The sequence below is a fragment of the Schistocerca americana genome, chromosome 8, assembly GCF_021461395.2.
Source record: "Schistocerca americana isolate TAMUIC-IGC-003095 chromosome 8, iqSchAmer2.1, whole genome shotgun sequence".
In the NCBI taxonomy this organism is placed as follows: domain Eukaryota; kingdom Metazoa; phylum Arthropoda; class Insecta; order Orthoptera; family Acrididae; genus Schistocerca; species Schistocerca americana.
In genome coordinates, this window is record NC_060126.1 from 48,763,975 (window position 1) to 48,775,233 (window position 11,259).

An 11,259-nucleotide genomic window follows, 5' to 3' on the forward strand; every position below is an offset into this window, starting at 1 on the left:
TGCCCCCCTCTCCCCCTCCCCCTTCTTGCAGCGGTTTACGGTAGTTCTCTAGAAGAGCGTAGCGTTCCAAAGGATTGGAATAGGGCACAGGTCATCCCAGTTTTCAAGAAGGGACGTCGAACAGATGTGCAGTAGACCTATATCGCTAACGTCGATCAGTTGTAGAATTTTGGAACACGTATTCGAGTATAATGACTTTTCTGGAGACTAGAAATCTACTCTGTAGGAATCAGCATGGGTTTCGAAAAAGACGATCGTGTGATACCTAGCTCGCGCTATTCGTCCACGAGACTCAGAGGGCCATAGACATGGGTTCCCAGGTAGCTGCCGTGTTCCTTGACTTACGCAAGGCATTCGATACAGTTCCCCACAGTCGTTTAATGAACAAAGTGAGAACATATGGACTACCAGACGAATTGTGCGATTGGATTGAAGACTTCCTGGATAACAGGACGCAGCATGTCATTCTCAATGGAGAGAAGTCTTCCGAAGTAAGAGTGAGTTTAGGTGTGCCGCTGGGGAGTGTCGTAGGACCGTTGTTATTCTCAATATAAATAAATGACCTTGTGCATAACATCGGAAGTTCTCTGAGGCTTTTTGTGGATGATGCTGTGGTGTATCGAGAGGTTGTAACAATGGAAAATTGTACTGAAACGCAGGAGGATCTGCAGCGAATTGATGCATGGTGCATGGAATGGCAATTGAATCTCAATGTAGACAAGTGTAATGTGCTGCGAATACATAGAAAGAAAGATCCCTTATCATTTAGCTACAATATAGCAAGTCAGCAACTGGAAGCAGTCAATTCCATAAATTGGGAGTAGGCATTAGGAGTGATTTAAAATGGAATGATCGTATAAAGTAGATCGTCGGTAAAGCAGATGCCAGACTGAGATTCATTGGAAGAATCCTAAGGAAATGCAGTCCAATAACAAAGGAAGTTGGTTACAGTACACTTGTTCGCCCATTGCGTGAATATTGCTCACCAGTGTGGGATCCGTACCAGATAGGGTTGGTAGAAGAGATAGAGAAGATCCAACGGAGAGCAGCGCGCTTCGTTACAGGATCATTTAGTTATCGCGAAAGCGTTACGGAGATGATAGATAAACTCCAGTGGAAGGCTCTGCAAAAGAGACGCTCAGTAGTACGGTACGGGCTTTTGTTGAAGTTTCCAGAACATACCTTCACCGAGGAGTCAAGCAGTATATTGCTCCCTCCTACGTATATCTCGCGAAGAGACGATGAGGATAAAATCAGAGAGATTAGAGCCCGCACAGAGGCATACAAACAATGTTTCTTTCCAAGAACAATACGAGATTTGAATAGAAGGTACAACCGATAGAGGAACTCAAAGTACCCTCCGCCACACACCGTCAGGTGGCTTGCGGGGTATGGATGTAGATGTAGATGTAGAATCTCACAGGGGATCATTCTGCCCACAATTCCGCAGTGAAATAAACGGGAAAATATCGTAATGACGATACAGTACAATGTGCCTTCTGCCATTCACTTCACAGTGATTAGCAAAGTACAACTGCGCACGAAGCTAGCCGGCAACAGCAAAATCTGCCTGAGCTTAGTGCGTCCGACGCTGTGTGGCCCATGTCGACGTGCCTTTCCGTGCGCCCGTACGTGACCGAACGTGTAGCCCAGTTTGCTACCCATTCCCGGATCTCTCGAGAGACGGCTCGCGGCAGCAGGCCGGTACCGGGCGAGGCGGGCGGCGTGGGCGGACGTCCGCAGATGCCATCTGGAGCCGAGCCGGCCGCTACTGTTGCGGCGCGCCCCTGCCGCTGGCGATGGCCGCGCCGATAGGCCGCGTAACGACGCATTGTGTGTCCGCGGCTGGCGGCTGGAGCGGCCGACCCACCACACCACACCACACCACACAGAGCAGCGCCACCGCACCGCCCGCCCCCTGCTGGCTGTTCAGCTAGGCGGCCGACGTCCGTCGCATTTAGTACTGCCGGTGGCGCATTGTAACACGAAAATGTCGTTGTTTTTGTTGTTGTTGTTGTTGTTGTTGTCGTCATCGGTCCGAAGACCGCAAAAAATTTCCGCCCGTGGTCTAAATGTCTCACGCCAGACATAACAGCAAAATAAAACTGCTGCACCAAGAAGGAATGCAGATGATAACCGGGTACTCATTGGACAAATATATTATACTAGAACTGACATGTGATTACATTTTCATGCAATTTGGGTGCTTCCCATGCAGCTTCAACACGATATCATAGTTCATCAAGAGTAGTGACTGGCGTATTGTGACGAGCCAGTTGCTCGGCCACCATTGACCAGACGTTTTCAGTTGGTGAGAGATCTGGAGAATGTGCTGGCCAGGGCAACAGTCGAACATTTTCTGTATCCAGAATGGCCCGTACAGGACCTGCAACATGCGGTCGTGCATTATCCTGCTGAAATGTAGGGTTTCGCAGGGATCGAATGAAGGGCAAAGTTGGGTTGGGTTGTTTGGGGAAGGAGACCAGACAGCGAGGTCATCGGTGTCATAGGATTAGGGATGGGGAAGGAAGTCGGCCGTGCCCTTTCAGAGGAACCACCCCGGAATTTGCCTGGAGTGATTTAGGGACGGAAAACCTCAATCAGGATGGCCGGACGCGGGATTGAACCGTCGTCCTCCCGCATGCCAGTCCAGTGTCTAACCACTGCGCAATGAAGGGTAGAGCCAAGGTTTGTAACACATCTGAAATGTAACGTCCACTGTTCAAAGTGCCGTCAATACGAACAAGAGGTGACCGTGCAACCAATAGCACCCCATAACATCACGACGAGTGATACCCCAGTATGGCGATCACGAATACACGCTTCCAATGTCCGTTCACCGCCAAACACGGATGCGACCATCATGATGCTGTAAACAAAACCTGGATTCATCCGAAAAAATGACGTTTTGCCATTCGTGCACCCAGGTTCGTCGTTGAGTACACCATCGAAGGCGCTCCTGTTTGTGATGCAGCGCCGGCCAGAGTGGCCGAGCGGTTCTAGGCGCTTCAGTCTCGAACCAGAAGACCGCTACGGTCGCAGTTTTGAATCCTGCCTCGGACATGTATGTGTATGTCGTCCATAGTTTAGTTAGGTTTAAGTAATTCTAAGTTCTACGGGACTGATGACCGCAGATGTTGAGTCCCATAGTGCTCAGAGCCATTTTTGTGATGCAGCGTCAAGGGTAATCGCAGCCATGGTCTCCGAGCTCATAGTCCATGCTGCAGAAAATGTCGTCGAACTGTTCATGCAAGTTGTTTTGCAAACGTCTCCACCTGTTGACTCAGGGATCGAGAGGCGGCTGCACGATCCTCTACAGCCAAGCGGATAAGATGCCTGTCATGTCGACTGCTAGTGATATGAAGCCGCTGGGATCCAGCACGGCGTTCCGTATTACCCTCCTGAACCCACTGATTCCATATTCTGCTAATAGTTATTGAATCTCGACCAACGCGAGCAGCAATGTCGCGATACGATAAACCGCAATCGCGATAGGCTACAATCCGACATTTATCAAAGTCGGGAACGTGATGGTACGCATTTCTCCTCCTTACACGAGGCATCACAACAACGTTTCACCAGGCAACGCCCGTCAGCTGCTGTTTGTGTATGAGAAATCGGTTGGAAACTTTCCTCATGTCACCACGTTGTAGGTGTCGCCACCGGCGCCAACCTTGTGTGAATTCTCTGAAAAGCTAATCATTTGCATATCACAGCATGTTCTTCATGTCGGTTAAATTTCGCGTCTGTAGCACGTCACCTTCGTGGTGTAGCAATTTTAATGGCCAGTAGTGTACATTACATGCATTCGCAATTGCTAACAACGACAACCATCAACTGCAGAATGGAACGACGACAATGAATATCTGTGCCGGACAGGAACTCGAACAACCTGGATCTCCTGCCTATCCCGAGCGGTCGCCTTACCATTTTTTTTTTTCTGCTGATCGTTATTGTTCGTTATTGTTAGTTGAATTTGTTCGGGGTGGCCGTCCCATCAGACATGTTCAAGTTCATCGTAACTCCATTCACTCAGTTTTTACAGAGCGCAGCTAACCCGCTTGCCGCACACGCTGAGCTACCGTGCCGTGGCTATCCCTGCACGACTCAAGGCCAGACCCAAAGCTCCAAACGTCGTGAAAAACGCGGCTACGTGACAGCAAAAACTTCCCACATCACTAATACGTGTGTCTCCACTGGTAGTCTGCAAAATTCGATCCGACCATTTCCTTGCTTTTGATTGTCCAGTTCGCGTTATTCGTTTCACCAGTGGATTATGTCTCTGCGTCTTTTCTAACGTTCAAAGATGTAAAATTGTGAAAAAAATGTAAGACTGCAAGCTTTTGAGGCTGTTTTCATTGCAGGTAATATTTTTCGGGTTGTTCGGTAGGTTCATATTTCGTCTTTACGATCGTCATTTCGATGCCTAGATTGGTATCTACTTCAGGATCTTGCGTCGTCCACGGTTTATCGTTCAGCTAACTGTAGACACCCCAAGATCCTGAACTAGGTACCAGAAGAGGGGGCGAAATGTCGATCGTATAGAGAAAATAATACACCACCTGAAAACTGAGAAGATTTTACCTTCAGATGACAAATGATGTTCCTCCTGAAAGCATTCCCGAGGAATGATTAGTTTCGCTCTGTTGTTTCAGATATGACTGGGCGAGTGAATATGGCACGACTACAGGTACGGAATCTTGTGCAAGTAACTGAACTTCAGTGAGATTACAAGATGCGGCTAGAAAAAAACCGGACTGATGCTGGAAAAAACATTTATTTACAATTATTTACAATTTCATGTTATCTCCTTCAATGTACTCTCCTCCTCGGTCTCTACACCGCTCCATACGAATTTTCCACTGTTCATAGCAATGCTGCAGATCATTTTCGGTAAGACCATACATTACTTCCGTCGCTTTTTCTTTTACTGCTTCAACAGTCTCAAATCTAGTTCCTTTCAAAGCTGACTTGACTTTAGGGAAAAGAAAAAAGTCACAGGCGGCCACATCAGGTGAGTAGGGTGGATGATCTAAGATGGGAATGTTGTGTTTTGCCAAAAACGTCTTCACTGACAACGCACTGTGAGCTGGGGCATTGTCTTGGTGAAGGATCCATGACTTTTTTCTCCACAAATCGTTCCGTTTTCTCCGTACTCGCACATGTATTGTAGCCAGGACGCTAATGTAGTAATGCTGATTCACTGTTTGTCCCTCTGGTACCCAATCAATGTGCACAATCCCTTTGATGTCAAAAAAAAAACAATCATCATTGCCTTGAATTTCGATTTTGACATTCGTGTTTTTTTTTTTTTTTTTTTTTTTTTTTTTTTTTTTTTTTTTTTGTCGTGGAGAACCAGGAGTTTTCCAATGCATCGATTGGCGTTTAGTTTCGGGATCGTAAGTAAAAAACCACGATTCATCGCAAGTAATAAAATTTTGTAAAAAGGTGGGATCACTTTCAATGTTTTCCAAGATGTCAGAACAAATCATTCTTCGGCGTTCCTTCTGTTCAATTGTGAGACACTTTGGAACCATTTTTGAACACACTTTGTTCATGTTGAAACTTTCATGAAGAATCTGCCTAACACTTTCCTTGTCAACTCCTGTTAACTCAGACACTGCTCTGATTGTTAAACGGCGATCTTGTCGAACAAGTTTACCGATTTTTTCAATGTTTGCATCAGTTTTTGCTGACAATGGTCTGCCAGTGCGAGTGTGATCACTGGTGTCTTCGCGGCCATCTTTAAATCGTTTAAACCACTCAAACACTTGGGTTCGCGATAAACAATCATCGCCGTACACTTGTTGTAACATTACAAACGTTTCACTTGCAGATTTTCCTAGTTTGAAACAAAATTTGATAACACGCTGTTCTTTCTGTACACTCAACATTTTCCGACGCACAGACAAAACGTCAACTACTTAAAACAGACGCCACGGGCAGACTGAGTGCAGGAGGCAGATGAAACTCGAGCAGTAGGCGGAGTGAGAGTCACGTGACAGGCCACGCGACTTTCAGCCTTATTGCGTTCGTTTTATTGTTTCACCAGTACTAGTCCGGTTTTTTTCTAGCCACACCTCGTATTCTATGGCAATGATGGACGCTCAACGATCATTCTGGAATATTGATGAATCCGCAAGACTTGAGGTGTTCCAACGTGTGTAAATGCTGGTACGTGTTTCTAACAAGGGTCCTGATTCCAGATGGCAGCAACAGACAAATTCACATTCGGGCCACTGCATCAGAAGAGCAACCAACTATTGATGGAGTCAAGGCGAACGCAGCAAAAACTAACACTGTTTTTCTCAGAGAATCAGACAGAACCACTAAGGTTGGTTTCCTACATAGGTTATGAGTAAGAATGCTGGTAGCTGAACTTCATGTCACACCCCTGTCATCCTGTAGCTCTGTTGTCCCCAATCTTTTTCTACTCGTGGCACCCATACCTCTGTGGTCACTGAATCTCCTGCCCCCTCCCCCCAATCGCGATCTTCACAATCGGTATCCAAACTTAAACGCTGTCAAAGTTTACCTTGCCAACAATTATTTGAATCTACAAACTATTGCCATAATCACAGCTGGAATACATTTCCTCCAGTCTACAAAGTACTGCTATAACCTATGCTGGAAAAATGTGATAGTTTTTATACATCCACGCACGGAAATGGAATGTGTTCAATCAAGAACAACTTGACCAAACTCTATCAAACTGACACTCCACTATTTTTATGCCTGTGGGATGTGTTCATTATAGTGTTTCCCATACTTTCAAAACAGAAAACAATCCGTTACTACAGATGAAGAGTAGCGTCAATCCAGCAAAGCTGTCGGATGTTTCTGACGTCACTGGAACTCTTCTGGTGGACGCTGCAGCACATATGCCCAGACATTAAGTAACGTCAAACATTTAGCACGAAGGACAAATGAGCATCATACGAACAGATCGCACAGTCATGTGGCTGCACACTGTGACTGCAGAACCAGTGACGACGGGATCGATTCGCACTAACAGTGTAGCAACAAGCAAAGTAACGACTCCTTCCGGAAGGATCACAACACGAGAACATGGCAGGATTGTTCGACTGGCTTTGAGGAACAGACGGTTGACAGCAGCTGTGACAGGGGTTACAGGCAGATGGTCACGACCGTCGGGAAAAGACTGCAGCAAACTGTGTAGAGATATCGAGCGTGGAGCAACTGAAACACTGAGTAGCAGTCTGCAGTGTTCACTGACCGCTTTCGCTTCTGTTTGTGGCTCCGATACGACCGTTCCGTGGAGCTGATCGCCCAGAGACGACCTGGGCAATGTTCAGAGGAGTCTGTGGATGTCGAAACCTATTCCTTTCCAAATTCTGGAATCGTGGTGGAGCAGCTATTTGACATGAGAAAAGAACTGATTTGGTAATTTCTGAAGAGAGGCTGCTTGTTATCCAACTCTGGTAAGTTCTGTTGTAACGTGCTTCATGATAATGGTACTAAAGGACACATTTCAGTAGGATGTTGCAAGACTATACACTGTAACTCACATAGCAAAAGACTTGAGGAACGTACAGATCACTGACTGGCCTGCATGGTCACTAATTTGTCAGCCATACAGCATGTCCTGGGCGGGATGGATACACGTATGCTTCCCGAACTGACGCTGCATGTCTTTCAGGCATGCCAAAAATTCCTGGAGATGACAGGGAGAGGTTATTTACTTTCAGGCCACAACAAAAACAAGGTTGTATTCGTAGAGGTCACACACCATCTGAAGTGGACGATGGATGTCACTTCCGAATTCAATAAACATTTAGTCGTTTAAAACCAGTTATGTGACCCACATCTCTACAAAATTTTAATAAATACCGGATTGGTGTTTCTTGGTATAACACTATCCGTTGCTCTCTGTAAAATATCTTTAGATTAAGGTGAATTAAATTGCTTATAAATTTTATTAATATCAACGAGTTTTGTAATTCACATTTTCAAGTCGAAGAATAGCTTTTATGATAGTGAGCCTATATTTTAATATCTGATTTTTGTAACACATAACCCATTTAATCACCACTATAAAAATTAGATCAATTATGGATGCGATAATAATAGCCAAATTTCTTGGGAGAAGATTGATTTGGAAAGAAGGAATAATTTCATCTTTATTTACTATGAGACAGAAATGTAGAATGTAAGAAGTAAACAGTAGATATACATTAATCTGTAATGCTGAGCAGTTTAAAATAAAATGCACGTACAACTAAACTTATATAAATGTATTAATAGGAATAATAATAATAATTATTATTATTATTATAATGCCTGTTGCAATAATCACATGAATAAATGTCACCAATGTCTCCCTTGCGTCTGATGACAGGATTAGTTTCGCGATGCTACTTGCCTTTGTCAGGAGATGGCTCCACCAGGCAGAAAGCACTATCCACTAAGAAGGCAGATATGGAAACTCTGAAAAATATGTCTTCCTGCTACGCGAAGGAACAGAAATTCTTGACTTTGAGCCAGAGACTTCCATAGCCATATTGCATAAAAAGTGCTAGGCCATCTGAAGACGTGTTCTGCGTCAATCAGTTGGTCTTATAAACTGCAATTATCTTGCGTTATTGAAAATGGATTCATAACTCAATTTGGTGTTTGAATGGCGCATCGAATATGAAACCTAGTTTGCATATCACCTTTGGCTTATTATTTTACGTGGGATAAAAATGGTTCCAGGTCGTCTGAAAGTTTATCTCCGACTTCGTGTGCAATGTCTTGAAAATTCGAAAAGTGACCAAGTTCACATTGACACAGGTTGTCGGTATGAAAGTGTAGTTTGACAATGAACTTACTAGATGTTCACACTTGTAAGATGGCAAGAACTATGCCCCTTACATGAAATCATTAAAGATCACCTAACTCACGTTGAGCGAACAGTAGGGCTGAACAAAATGACTGACAAGGCACAATGCATCTTGTAGAGGGTATAGTATGCACGTATTGGAGTAATTAATGTCCGGTGATGGTTTTAAAGTAATCCACACGACATGAAAACTTTGTGGAAACGAGTCGATTTACTGGACGCTAGTTTACCCCAGGGAAGTATTTAGAGTTGACCGTGGCCGGCTGGGGAACGACGAAGGGAAGCGACAATAGGCAGCTTAGGGCGGCTCAAGCTCTGAGAAAGTGGTAACGCAGCGCGGCCTCCAGCCGCCTTAAGATGAGTGACAGCATGGGTGGTTGACCCCGACCCCATGCTGGTGTACCGGGAAGCAGACAGAGAACTTGTACGCCTGTTGATAAATGTCCGTTGTCCCGTTTTCAGGGAAACATGCGAGAAAGCCGCGCAAAGCTACGGTGGAGCAGTTAACAGAGGTCAAAATGTACGTGTTCGTGACTATAGCAACTTCACGCTGAATTCACGGTCCACAGAGTCTGAAGTAAATCAGGTGAAGAGCGAAAAAATGAAATACACCGGCCTCTGATGGGAACGTAGGACCGAGGAATTTGAAGTACTCTCCTGGGAGTCAGAATTCCGGAAAACTAGGTGTTGTGCAGACACTAACCTTGATGGGTGGCCTGGGAGGAAGGGAAATTTTGTGGGAATTTGTTCACTTCCCAGAGCAGTCATTGGTCGGCGCTGAGAAGCGACGTATAATTAACGCGACTTGCGCTGCAATTGGCGTAAGTGATTTTGCTGGAGGGGAAACCGAGGCGAAGAGCGGACTGTGAGAAGTCTCTGTAGTGGTCTTTCGTTCCCAGCTTGCCTAGAGAGCGGACTTGGCATTCTTTACTCAGCTTGCCTGAGAAAGAGTGAGCATCTCTGCAGTTTAGGACTTAGCAAATGGAACGATTGAGCTTGTAGATAGGAAGTTTTGGTTCAGCTATATACTGAGCAAGATAGCTAGGAGTGAATAGACAAGCGCAGCCTTGCAGCACCACGAGGTCGGCCGACATCTGCACAACGACGCCGCTCTGCCACGCTGAATTCGGTGATATTGCGCCCTCTCTGGCCACTGATTAATTTGTTGGATCATGTTGGCAAAGTTTCCACGAGGGTTTCATGGGCCGTGTATTGAAGAACTCTTCTCGCACTTCGCATTACGCCTGGGTCAGTCGATAGGAATTACTTTTGAGTTATCGCGCTTTACTCCACGCAAACGCAATTTATTACCACTGCCTGATAGGAGAATCTTGTAATGTGATGATTGAAGGTTGGGAGTTAAAATAAATTTGTGCTAATCGACTGCATCTGGTTTCAATCAAGTAGTTGAAATCCCAAGTCACTTTCTTAATTAATTTTATGTTCAACATTTGCATCTGGTGTTCAATAGCTGAATATAACATCAATGTGCACCCCTTTTTAATTAAAAGTGACCAATTCTGAATAAATTAATGTCAACACTGCCACCACAGTTCAGTCAGGAGTCACAGGGCCATATTACTTTTTTGCGTTATCCGATATTGCGACAGTTTTGCACTCTCTGTTGATCTGTTAGTCAATTAGTTGTGGTGAACACACGCCAAAACCAGCTAAGTGACGGGTGGGGTGTTACACACTTAATGAAATTCTTTTTGTTTTCGCGCAGCTTATTAAATAAATCTGGAAGATGGGCGGTTTCAAAACCTAGTAGTTATATTTACCTTAAAAGAACTGACGGAAAAGACAGTCTTCAGCGAAACATGTCGAAGGAATAGAAGAAACGAAAAAAAATGTGTTTTCATGAAGGGGACTCCTTCCAAAAACGAATTTATTTGTAAGTAAACACAGAAGATCTTCATTCTCAAGATCATCCTCTCAATTACCTTCTAGCAACAAGATTCTGTGTGTGCATTAGACACAATATTATCATAATGTCATTTAAACTGATGTCAAGAGGCCTCTAAATACTCGATATCGATCGGCCATGGATGTAGCTGCGTCAGTTACTCATCTAAGTACTTTTACCCAGCGTCCCTTCTTTAAAAAAAAAAAATTATTGCACGTTTTTGCATACTAAAGACTGTTCTGGTCGATGGTAAAATATTTGGCAAGTAAGAGTTCTCCCATTATAACGACTTCTGATTACTGAACCGAATGTAAACTGGCCGCAATGCTTCAATGTCAGCAGCTGACTGTTGTTATTCCATCAATTTGCATTACGTATTCAGTGTTCCTCAGGACACCGAAAAGCTATTGCTCCACATTAATGGTCACCTCATCAGTTCTTCTCGAAACAAAGACATTACCCGAAGTAATTAATTTCCATGGACGTGCGTCAGGTTCCAGGTCTGTACTTA